The sequence below is a fragment of the Ambystoma mexicanum genome, chromosome 6q, assembly GCF_040938575.1.
Source record: "Ambystoma mexicanum isolate Mex_15411 chromosome 6q, UKY_AmexF1_1, whole genome shotgun sequence".
Lineage (NCBI taxonomy): Eukaryota > Metazoa > Chordata > Amphibia > Caudata > Ambystomatidae > Ambystoma > Ambystoma mexicanum.
The window spans coordinates 395,179,783-395,192,087 of record NC_090937.1 but is presented as its reverse complement, the minus strand read 5'-3'; the positions used below and the strand labels follow the sequence as shown (position 1 = coordinate 395,192,087).

Below are 12,305 nucleotides of genomic sequence, written 5' to 3'. Positions count from 1 at the left end.
ACTTGAAAAATGGCGGTCACTGATGCACCACTGTACCAACGTGCACCGCTGGTCAGAAAACCTACATCTCCACCAATGTGAACATGGCCCTTTATCCCCAGTGGAGGCACGGAAGAAGAAGTGGTTGAATCCATCTTCACCGACACACAAAGCCATTGAGAAGATTGTTTTCGATAAAACTCGATTTGAGGGGACTGACAGAATTCTGTCACACTGGAGGTTTGGAGGTTTTCCACAATATGTGCCTAAAGTACAGGCCAAAGCGCTTGCATTTCAGCATACAGGGCATGAGACAGAGGACTCTACTTGTCGTCTTGGCCCATAACGAGTATCTCGGCCGTGAACAATCTAGGACTAAGGGTAATGTAAGGATGCCTCGCTACACTAAGGCCTTTTCAAAAAGAAGTAAGCAATGGGCGATCAAACCAGTCTATGAGGAAATGGAGTTCGACTTTGTCAAAAGCCTTATTGTTGCTGTATTAGAGAAGCACAGATATGGAATTTTGAACGTTTCTGTGCAGAGCACTGATCCATTGCCACCCAACATTGCCACTGTGCCATGTCCACCCAAAGGAGAGCTGGTTGTGAAGTACAAATCCCGGTTTAAATAATTGTAATACGATTGTCTTTTTGTAAATAAATTTTATTGTACAGTGTGCATACAAAGTACGCTAACCCTAACCCTTACCTTCACCATCCTGGGTGCCGAACTACCTGCGTGCCATTTTTGAATTCTCTCTCTATTCACCTCATATTGCTGACCTTGTCTATATGTGTATGTATATATTTTTGTTGATGTAACTAATTTTCGCAATCTCTTATAAATGCTGGGCACTGTTAACCGAGGGGAGGCTTGCGTATTGCAAATAATAAAACAAACAAACAATAAATCGCACTTTCAACTCAACTCCTCGGGTACTTTATACTTTCCCTGACCTTCCCCAAAAAATTAAAAGTCTCAATAGTTATGGTTCTTTGGGGCTTCAAAACTCGCAGACAACGAGGACAAAATTGGGGGCCTTAGAATGCGCCAAGCGAGCCGTTGCAGATGGGAGAGAAGCCAGTTCGCAATTGCACATTGAGGCGCAGTACATAGATGGATTCGAAACTTCAAGTTCTCACAGATGGCTTTACTACAGGATGTTGCAAAGAAAGAATGTATGCTCATTACTAGTGAAGGTCAGCGGCTTTGATTTTCAGCTCGCGCCCTGAAGAGGCCCACAACTCGCACTGGCAGTATAAGGTTCTATTGTTTTTTGACCTTGAGAGACAGGTACCATGCCGAAAGAACTTCATTTGAAGGGGGGGAGGAGGGGTTGCAATAACGTAAGAGACGATAAGGCAGAAAATTCTTAAACTAGAACGAGTTTCATGTTAGTTCAGTATACGAAAAATCGTTGTCAAGAGCACAGTGGGATTTGCGGACTGCATTACGCAGAGACACAATGGAAATTGCAAATATAATGTAAGTAACTCTTTAGACGCTTTTATACCAGAATAAAGAATTAATGAATGGATGCATGAATAAATGAATGAATGAAGAGCTTTGAAAACGTTTGTGGGATCGTCCTTATAGCGGGCACATGGGCATGCAGGTCCACATTCCACACGCATGTAGACAAAAAGTCGTTTCTCATTGTGTACTAACCTCGATTTATTTTGTTAGTTTTCACATTGATTTTAGAGCCGAACATACTCCATTGCTCTATCCTTGAAAGCAAATAGTTTCAGCTCGGCTGTAATAAATAAAATGAATAATATTAATAAAGATCGGCTGGCGAGACTAATTATAAATTTTATGTTTTCAAAACAGGTATATACTTCCATTTTGCCACTGCCACCAGTTTCAGACACCGGCAGACGGTTTCTTCAGCCGCCAGCTGCAGCTTAATGTAAACAACTGAACCATTCTGATGATTTTATGGGACGATCGCCAAGGGCCCATATGCTCTTACGCGGTACTAGCGGCTAGAAGCAACATATCAACCTTTACGCTGGCCTAGTGCCTACTTGATGGAACAGCCTTGCGGTTCAACGTGCGACAAAAGTGCTTCTTTGAACGAAAACCAACACCCTGTGTACCATAAAGGAACAGCGCGTGACTCACGATAAAATTTTACGGATTTGCAGATAGAGATAATAAATGACTTTCGGAGTTCATATGGCAATTGCTGAATATTCTATAAACATTTAATGTCAAATAAATGTACTTTACCAAATTTACCGTGTTGCTGTTTGATTTTAAAGTAGTTTCATATTCCAAATTGTGTGCGCACTGTGTTGTAAGCTGATCTGTGCTGGTTTCCGGGTTCTGTGTGAAGTCGCGTAGAAGACGACTGGGCGCGTTTGCCTACGCAGCACAGAAACGTCACGGAGAGAGGCGGGGAATATGAATGTTTTGATAATGTCAGGCTCTGGGGCGGGGGATATGATTTAGTGCTGCAAAAGCAGGTCAGCCAGGGCGATGCGGCGAGTGATAGGATTATCACAAAATGGCAGCTCCCTGGTGCCTGTTTTCGCGTGCGTTTAATGGACAAAAACTCGGGTAAGGTTCATAGGAAATTTTTCTAAAATCGAGTGATGTAGGCTTAAAAACACATGGCCGACCCGTAGGGGCAATACATTTTTTTGACCGAACCATTCCTTTAACATCCCCTCTTAATAAGAGCAGACATGGCACTTGTTGTTTCTTATAAGAGGGATAGGCAAATCAAGAGAAACCACTCGTGTTCTCTTTACCCATGCCCGATGGTTCACAATCTCCAAGAGAGAAATATTCCAGAGTGTCCTTTTGCCTTATGACTTCTGATTTTGTATAGCGAGATGGTTGACTTGGCTGCTCCTTTAATACATACACCACTGGAGCTGATATGAGAAGAAAGGAAACAAATTATAAAAGGAAGATATGGGGATAGAACAGTAGAAAGATACAAGACGGAAAAAAAGATAAAACAAAAAGGGGCCTGATTGTAGTTTGTGTTAAATGGATTTTGCCTGCTTACCCACTCAGTTTCCAAACCCCCTAACAAACGTGCCTACTGTTTAAGGGAATATTCAGTGTGGTGCATTGAAGTGCAAGATTCAACATATATTTGTCAAGTCAAAGTTGAACAACTATTCTGTTTGAAGAACAATAAATTGCCTAACATGCATATACACATAACATATTCCTTACATGGCACAAACAGGATTGTGGAACTCAAAATACTGGTATTAGTCAATGCGCATCAGATTAATTCGTTAACCGTTAAATAATAAATGTAACTATATCAATATGCAATTTCTTAACTCTCATATATACATAGTTTTCAACTGGACTATATACCACATCGCATATAGATTTCCTGAAATACATTTATGTGTTTGTTTTGGTGTGCCACCCCAAGATTTGCCGTGGCCTCATCAGGCCACCCCTATAAAACATTTCTGGGGGCGCCACTGTGCATGGGCAAGGCAGATGACGCCAATGCCTTGCCATGCCTAGTGTGCGGCACTGAAAGTGGCAGCATCGGACCATGCAGCGGCAGGTACACTGATGGAACGAAGGAAATTCGAGGGGGCCGCGTATCCTTCAAGATAGTAGGGGAGCAGGAGCGAGCACCTTCAAATGTACGGGGGTGACAGAAGCCCAGGCATTAATGTGTGTGGAGAGGGCGTGAGTTGCAACAGAGTTAGACGGTCGGGGAACAAGGAGGTGCATGGAGGAGGGGCGTGTAATCCTCACCCCAAAGGGCGCCGTCCTGCTGACCTGGTTCGAAGAGGTGGTATAGGAGGGGTGAAACAACGTGCGTGAACGGGGTCGCTCATTTCTGTGAGTGGCTCGACTCGGGTGAGAAGGTCTGGGGTTGCAAATAGCGGCGTGACCCCCACCTTGGGTAGAAGGGCTGGAGCCAGCTGTCAGCACTGTCGAGCTGCGGAGAGCTGCAGAGAGTGAGCTTGGCCTTTCTTCCTGGCCTTCGCTCCTATGCAGCCTCGCCTGTCGGTGCACCCCCCTCCATAAAAGGCAGGGTGGGGGGAGCGAGGGATGGACCAGGCCAGAAAACCAATCAGGGCAGCCCGTGGGGAATGTTGATGTCGGGTTGCCGTAGAGACCAAGGCGGCAGCCATCTCATTTCTTCCCTAAACCTTGTGGCAAACGATGGGCACAACAGTTGCAGGAGGCTTCCTCCAGCACTCCTCTACGTCGGATGAGGTCCGGACAGCCAAGGGAGTAGCCAGCTGATGTACTGGTAAGGCAGGCTTCTTCGAGCACTCCTGTGCTCGCACGATAGTCGGATCAGCTTATTTTTTATTTTAAAATGTTTTTATTGGCATTTGTATCAAACATTGCAACAAGTGGTATCATTCGCCAGCATTATTCTCCATATACAATGGAACATATCAACATAAACATACAACTTTTCCAATCAGCATTTTCTGCAAGTGCATTAGCTAGGTGTCAATAGCGTGTCAACACTTCTTGTGGTGGGGGGCAGACTGGGTTACCTGACCAACACCACAATAGCAACATCATTACTGTGGGCTACTCAGAATCTAAACCATAGTCTCTTGCATTCACAGGGGTTTATCATCGTGAGTGGAACATGTCCCAAATGAGTGCCTTCCAGGCTTCGTATGCTGGGCTTGTTTCACCCCCAGCTTTGGAGACCCCTTTGCCCCATACTCTAGTCTCAGCACTCATCCAGTGCTCTAACTCATTGTACCATTTTTCATACCGTGGCCCTCCCGGCGATTTCCACGCCATTGCAATGGACCTCTTTGCTAATATACATGCCGTGTCCATGAGCTTAATTATGTGTCTATATTTACCAATCCTCGGTAGGACCCCAGGAGGCATTCCTTCGATGTCCACTCTTATCTCACCACCCCGGCTTTCCTACAGGCCAGTTCTTATTCCAAAAGCATCATGACTTTGAGCACTCCCAAAACATGAGGATCAGCTCTGCTCCCTCCGAACCGCACCAAGGGCACTGTGAAGTAGCCTTACTTTTAAACTTAGCAATTCTGCCTGGGGTCATATATGTCCTATATAGGACATTTAATTGAATTAACCTGAATCTGGCATTTCTGGAAACTTCAATGGGGTATGCCAGGGCCCTAGCCCATTCCCTTTCCGTTATATTGGTTCCCGTATCAGTCTCCCATTTTTGTTTTAGTGCTATGCTTTTGGGGTTAGGCCTATCCATCAGTTGGTTGTAAATCTGGACACTGGTTTCCACCCATCCCCAAGATTGTGTCTCCACCGTCCCCTTCCATTGGCAGCAGTGCTCACTTGATTCTAGGAACCAATGTGTGCCTGTCTTTTTCCCCCAAAGAGCTGGGTTACACAGGTGAGAGACTGTACAAAACCCTCTAATCCACTCCCTTTTTTCCAGCACAGATTTGGAAACAGTCTCTGATGATGTGATAGCAATCAGGAGATCATGCTGCTTGTACTCCCCGTGGTTCCCCTCAGCAGCTGGTGAGATTTGGGTTTGGCAGGTGGGAGGTTGGGTGTCTTATTTCTGTTTTGCATGAGAATTCCCAGTCCTTCCCATGCGGTGCTTGATTCCATTCTCTAGGCTCCTGTCTGGGTTTTATTAGTTGCTCCCAGTTTCACTCTGGGAGTTGGAGTCCTGTAATAGAAAAGAGAGAACTGTGACCAACAAATGTACTGGGAGGCATTGGGTGACAGAGTGGTAACCATTGATGATATTTGTGGCACATAGGGGATTTTCAGAGACTGCTCCCCATTTAATAGACTCATAATCATGTCCTTGTCACAGCCTTCCCTGTTTATTAGTTTGTCCCCACGCTGTAGTGATAGCCTTATAAAATCACATTAAGTTTAAGTATCCGGGGGGGAGTGGCTAAGGAGCCATGGGATAGGATGTGTCCCACAGTGTCTCCTGCTGATCGTGAAACAACCTGGAGCACTCTAGCGCTAGAACTGATGCAAACGGCATACAAAACACTTTTGCTGGGGGAATATGAGAGGACGAGGATGGTAAGACTTTGGAGACGATCCGAGATGAAATGCAATAGTTACGGCGATGGGAGCTGCACGAGATTCCTGAGAAGTATATCCAAAATGGCCCCTACATGAGAACAAAGGACGAAGTTCGGATCTGCAAGCACAACGAAGCAAAACAGCAACGCGACCGATGCGTAGAAGCACAATTGCAGGCTACAACCGCTGCATAAACACAAGCGAAGACGGCAATGCGGGCTTGCACGGACCCGACACCAGTACGGGCCAAAACAAAGTGAACAAGGCATAGGATATGTGCCCCAACGACTATGCACATCTGGCATTAAAACAGGCTCTTCCCCCGAAATACAAGGTGGCAGATCGGAAACCTGCGGTCACCCGAGAAGACGCTCAGGCTGTGGACAGTGGTGTGACCAGAAAACCACAGATACGGCCAATAAACCGAGTCACAACGCACCCGGAAAGGGGGCAAACAACCGAAGAGACAGTACGAGTGGCTCTGCCGAGCGGTGCCATCCGTGAAAGAGACTGCAACGTTGGTAGACATGGGGCGGCGTGATGCCAGCTGTTAAATATCCTCCAGGTGGATAAGACCACCGGAGCTGAGATGAGCTGCTCCGAGCACAGACGGAAGGATACAACGTATTTAACAATTGTTAAGTACCTGAGGCTTCAGCATTAAGAAACGTTGTAGCGGATGGAAATACTGCTACTGAAAGGATTAAGCAAAAACAGATGTCGCTTGAATGTACGGAGACAACGAAGCTGGTGCCTGGGCCACTTAATTGAATGCAGCTGCTGGAGGAAAGCTCAACATGCGGCGGTGTACACCGTCAATACATTAACTGGGGCCATCAAAGGCTCGGGAGAGATGAAACCCCACAGCTAGACTCTGGCGGTATACACAATAGTTGCATAACCCGAGGGTCATATCTCCTTATGCAGGCCCCTAAACACAGGGGACAATGCCAACTAAGCTGCCTCAAAAGCAGCCCTGTGGACACAACGGGGCACAGTAACACTGCAAAGACTGCACACAAAGTATTCTGGAAGACTGCGGTGCCCAAAGGAGGAAATCGCATTAATACTGTGATGCTGTGGCAAACCAGAATGCCCACCTGAGCGATATTTAGCATATTTGAACACTAGGGCCAGTTATCCGAACTACAAGGGGTGAAACACTACTGTCATATACCAAGATCAAAACGGTGGCACTGATTGAGGAGCTACATGCAACAGACATTGCACAGCAAGCAGCCACACACAAATGGGTTATCGCCCTGCATGGAAATATCGCCAGCCCACGGACAAGTGAAGGGGTAAATCATAGCCCTGGCAGGTAAACCAACGAGGAGCACACATTATTGCACACCCGGGCTGTATAACAGGTAGAACAGCATAACCCCTGACTTGAGTTCAGTGGTCCCCATCATTGTGTGTGCATAGAGGCACCTCAACAGAGCCGAAAAGACAAGCATACCGGACGGGCTGACGGGAAACCATAGCGATAACTTGTCGAGGGGTCTCACAGAGGCAGCCAGGATCCTAATAGCTAAACCACAGGCACGGAGAACCATAGCGGAGCCACACACGGAGGAGGTGATGGCGTCCAAAACCTGCAAGGTCAAAGCGAAGCAAGCCAAAATGGATATCTTCACTAATCCATCCCAAACATCAGAAGTGGCCACACATGCAGCGGGAGGTACGCGAGGAACAACCACTCCAGTGCGCAGTGATCAACAGATCCTGGAAGCTATTGCGGAACTGAAATCCTCGTGGGAGAGCAAGATCGATGCAACCATGGCTGAATTGAAATCTTCATTGGAATTCAAAATTGATGCGGTCAGTGTGGACGTCAATCTCCTGAGGCAGGACGTGAGGGCGTTGATGGAGCGCGCAAGCGGTCGAAAGCAAAGTGAAAGCCAACACAGACACCAGCATGGCCAACACCAAGGAGGTTAATATATTGCAACAACAGGTGCGCAATCTGGAAAGCCGAGCAGAGGAGGCAGAAGGACGAGCGCAACGCAATAACATACGTGTGGTGTGGCTTCCGGAAGGGGAAGAAGGTATGGACCTGATGAACTATATAGAGAATATGCTGATGCAAGAGATTGGGGCAGGTGCGCTCACCGAGGGGTTCACAGTCGAGAGAGTGCACAGAGCCCTGGCTAGGAGACCTCCACCGGGTGCCCCTACCCAGCCGATCATCGCCAAGATATTAAACTATAAAGACAGGGAAAAGATTTTGGAACACTTCAGCAAAGGTGGGACGATAAGCAGAGCGTCAGCAACCGTCACAGCGTACCCGGACTATACCTTATTGGTACAAAAACTACCACTACACCACGTGGTGGTCAAGAGTAGGCTGCGTGAATCCGGCTTAAATACATGCTGCTATATCCAGCGAAATTGAAGGTTATACACAAGAACAAGGCGTTTTTCTTCAAGACACCCGAGGACGTGGCAGGCTGGTTGTACATGCTGGGCTGCCCGGCAGGAGCGGAAGGCCAGACACAGAGCGGACAGGATAAGTGAACCTGCATTCCTCCTGTAATGTACTGTTGACTAATATAGTCAATGTAAGATAGCGGTTGCAACACTGACATTGACATGGAGTAGGAAAACAATCCAGAGAGGACTAAAATGCATGCAAAAGTGGATGTAGACATTGAGCTATTGTGCAGAATACTGATTTCTAAGTGCAGGAGGCGCAGGCGCTGTCCCCTTCTACGAGGCAGTAGGAGATGTGCTATCATCCCCGATAGGTAGTTTAGTTAGGATACTGGTAGTGCAGTACCTTATGCAACGCTTCTAGTACCGGGGACCGGGAAAGAGGCGAGATGTGGGGTAGCCTGAGATCCAGGGATGGAGCTGGGCAACAGTTGGGGCCGGTTGGGGTAAAGGGAGGGGGAGGAGTTAGGGTAATTGGGGGCAGGGGGACCTACTATGCACAAAAGAAGCGAAAGAGAGGAGGGAGGAGTAAGGAGGAGTTTGAAGCAGTATTTGAAAATGGGTGATCTGAGAATCGTAACATGGAATGTCAGAGGGCTAAATAGCTACATAAAGAGAAATGGTATTGTGACATATATAAAGCGGCAGAAAGTTGATATAGCGCTCCTGCAAGAGACTCATCTTACTGGGGATAAATTAGATACACTGATGAGGAAATGGAGGGGTATCACGGTTGGCACGGTCTACTCAACGTATGCGAGAGGGGTCTTGATTTGGGTGGCACCTGGGGTCTTGTTTCGGGTCCTCCAAACGGTGGTGGATAATGATGGCAGGATGGCTATCGTTAGAGGCATGGTAGAGAACAAAGAGATATGCGTCATAAATACGTATGCCCCGAATCAGAACACCACAGCTTATTTTAAGGCACTATACCCCCAAGATCAGCCCGCATAGGCTGATTGGTAGGTTCATGTTTGGGGGGAGATTTTAACTGCATGAGAGACCCCACAAAAGATAGGTCAGATGACAAGTTTTCTAGCCCACCCCCAGCGGCCAAAGCATTGAAGGCATTGGTATGTGATGTGTGGAGGAAATTGCACCTGCTGGACAGGGTATACTCACACTACTCAGCCCCACAAAATTTGCCTACGAGATTGGATTATGTGTTTGCAGGGGATGAGGTGATGCACACGCCGAATATAAAGCCAGAGTCCTGTCTGACCATGCGCCCCTGGTCAGCACGTGGCAAATATGGCTTCCCCATGCAAGGAACCCTGCCTGGAGACTCAGAGTGGAGGCTTTGAAAGATGCAGGGTTTTGCAACCACGTGAGATTGGTAGTGCAGGAGTATTTCACACAACACCGGCAGTGTGAGTTCGGCCGGTGTGCTATGGGAAGCATTCAAGGTGGTGATGCGGGGGGGGGGCGGCAAAAGCCAAGTCCAAAGGGTTGCAGGAGGAAATAGTGCAGGGACTACAAAAGACAGAGCAGAAATTGGAAGATATGATGAGGACTGGCAGTAGGACACAAGAGGAAGCAGGCGAAGCACTACGGCTCCAGCAGGAATGCATGGTGCAATGGGAGAGGCTGGGTAACCTGAGCTATAAAAAATATATTGAGCGCCAACATGCAGAAGGGGATAAGTCTGGCCTACTGGCGTGGTTATATAAGAGTGAGGTTGCTCCCCAACCAATACAAGCGGTGCAAGGGGCAGACAGTCGCTTGCAAAAATCCCAAGAGGAGGTAAACGAGTGCTTCTATGATTTTTACAGGGACCTATATAGTGTGGCCACGGGAGGAGGAGGAGGTGGACATACAGGAGGCACTATCTGAGATAAGTCAGCCCCGACTCACTGAGGAGGACAGGGACAGATTAGAAATCCCCATAACGATTGATGAACTAGAAAATGTGATTAAAGCTCTGACTACCAACAAGGCCCCAGGGGCAGACAGGCTCCCCAGTGAGTTTTACAAGGAATATAGGGAAGATATCCTACCCCATTGTTGTCAATGGTGAATGAGGCATTGGAACAAGGCAAGCTGCTCGAATCACTAAGGGAGTCGGTAATTGTCCCCCTCCTCAAACCTAACAAACTAGACACTGACTGTGGGTCATACAGACCTCTGTCACTACTGAACCAGGACGGGAAAATCCTCACGACAGTCATGGCAATGAGGCTGACATCTATGATAGGTAAGATTATCCACCTGGACCAGACGGGATATGTCCCGCATAGGAACATCACTGACAACCTGAGAAGCCTACATCACGTGATAGATTACACAAATGGGAAGACGGACGAGGTTGCGGTGGTCTCGCTTGATGCTATGAAAGCATTTGACTCAGTTAGGTGGCCCTGGTTGCTGGCGGTTCTGAAAGCCTCCGGCATGGGACCCACGTATATATATGATCTCGGAGCAGTGGCAACTGAGTAAGGGAACGAGACAGGGGTGTCCATGGTCCCCAATGCGCTTTATACTTGCGCTGGAGCCGCTGGCGGTTTATCAGAGGGTGGAAAATGGGGAGGTGGGAGTAATCACACAGGAGGGGAGACATTTGGTCTCGCTTTACGCAGATGATATGTTGCTGCATCTGAGATATCCTGCTGCATCTGAGATATCCAGAGGAGAACCTACAATATGTCCTGGAGGTGCTGGCACGGTACGCCCTAATATCCGGTATATCAGTGAATCCCCAGAAATCTAGTTTGTACCCCCTGGGGTGTTACATAGGGAAGCCTGTGCATAGCTTGCCGGTGTTGCCTATCAAATGGGAGCTGGCTACGTTTAGGTACCTGGGAGTAGAATTATACCATGATCCCAAAGAGGAACATAAGCACAACACAATGAAAGCGGTGGAGAGGATAGAGAAGAACATAAAGTTCTGGGGGAGGTTGCCATTAACCATGATGGGGCGGGCGGCGCTTCTGAAGATGGTGGTGCTACTGAGACTACTTCATTACTTCGCAAATGTCTCCTTTGCAATCCCGAAAAAAGTTTTTTGATAGATTACACAGTGTATGCCGGGGCTTCATTTGGCATAAGTCGAGAAACAGGGTGGCATTATGGAAGCTCCAGAACTCATATGAGCAAAGGGGCATTAAATTGCCCAACTATGAGATGTACTTTATAGCCAGTCAGCTGCAGTACGTGGCCAGATGGCTGTCGGATGAACAGACTACTGAATTGAGGCTGCTGAAAACGGCGGGTTGTCCGCTCTTCCTGAAGGAAGCAATATGGTTACCTGATTTGCACAAAACCAGTGAGCTCCTCCTGCTGCGCCTGGGCTGCAACATTTGGCATAGAGCACTGAGGCTGCTAGGTTTCCGCAGCACCATATTCCCCGCAGGTGCCACGGGCGGCACTAAAGGGGAGAGACAAACAGATCAGGAAGAATGTATGGAAGAGTTAGGAACCCATGGGATTGGCCACAATAGGGGATGTGCTCAAAGAGGGGAAGCCACAGAGATTTGAAGAGCTGGTAGTAGACACTGGGATACATAGTGGTCAGTACATCACACACGTTAGGCTGCTGAAAGGCTTGAAATTGAGGTGGCCAGACCCCCGACAAGCACATGCAGCCGCACAGGGTGATCAAGTCCTTTTATGATGTATTGGAAAGGGGGACATGATATTTCACGAATATACGAGTTATTGATGTCCGCAGTGGGAGGGGAAATAGAACAAGCCAGGGGGAAATGGGAGGCGGATCTGGGAACACCACTGTCTGAGAAGAAGAGATCGAGAAACGGAAGATTCCAGCAGATCCAGCTGAATGTGACACATGGAGCATACTTGACTCTACAAAATAGCCAGGTTTCATTGGACGGGTAACCAGGTGTGTTTGAAATGCAGGAAGAGATATGCTAACTTGGTGCAT

General features: G+C 47.6%; 1 long non-coding RNA gene across 1 annotated transcript in view; it reads right to left on the bottom strand.

Moving 5' to 3' along the window:
* Positions 1-4,281: 4,281 nt before the first annotated feature.
* LOC138516067 (uncharacterized) overlaps positions 4,282-12,305 on the bottom strand; it is a 62,928-nt gene continuing 54,904 nt past the window's right edge. The window contains exon 2 of the long non-coding RNA XR_011282216.1: positions 4,282-5,615. This is a non-coding gene — a long non-coding RNA (uncharacterized lncRNA). The remainder of the gene's footprint in view (positions 5,616-12,305) is intronic.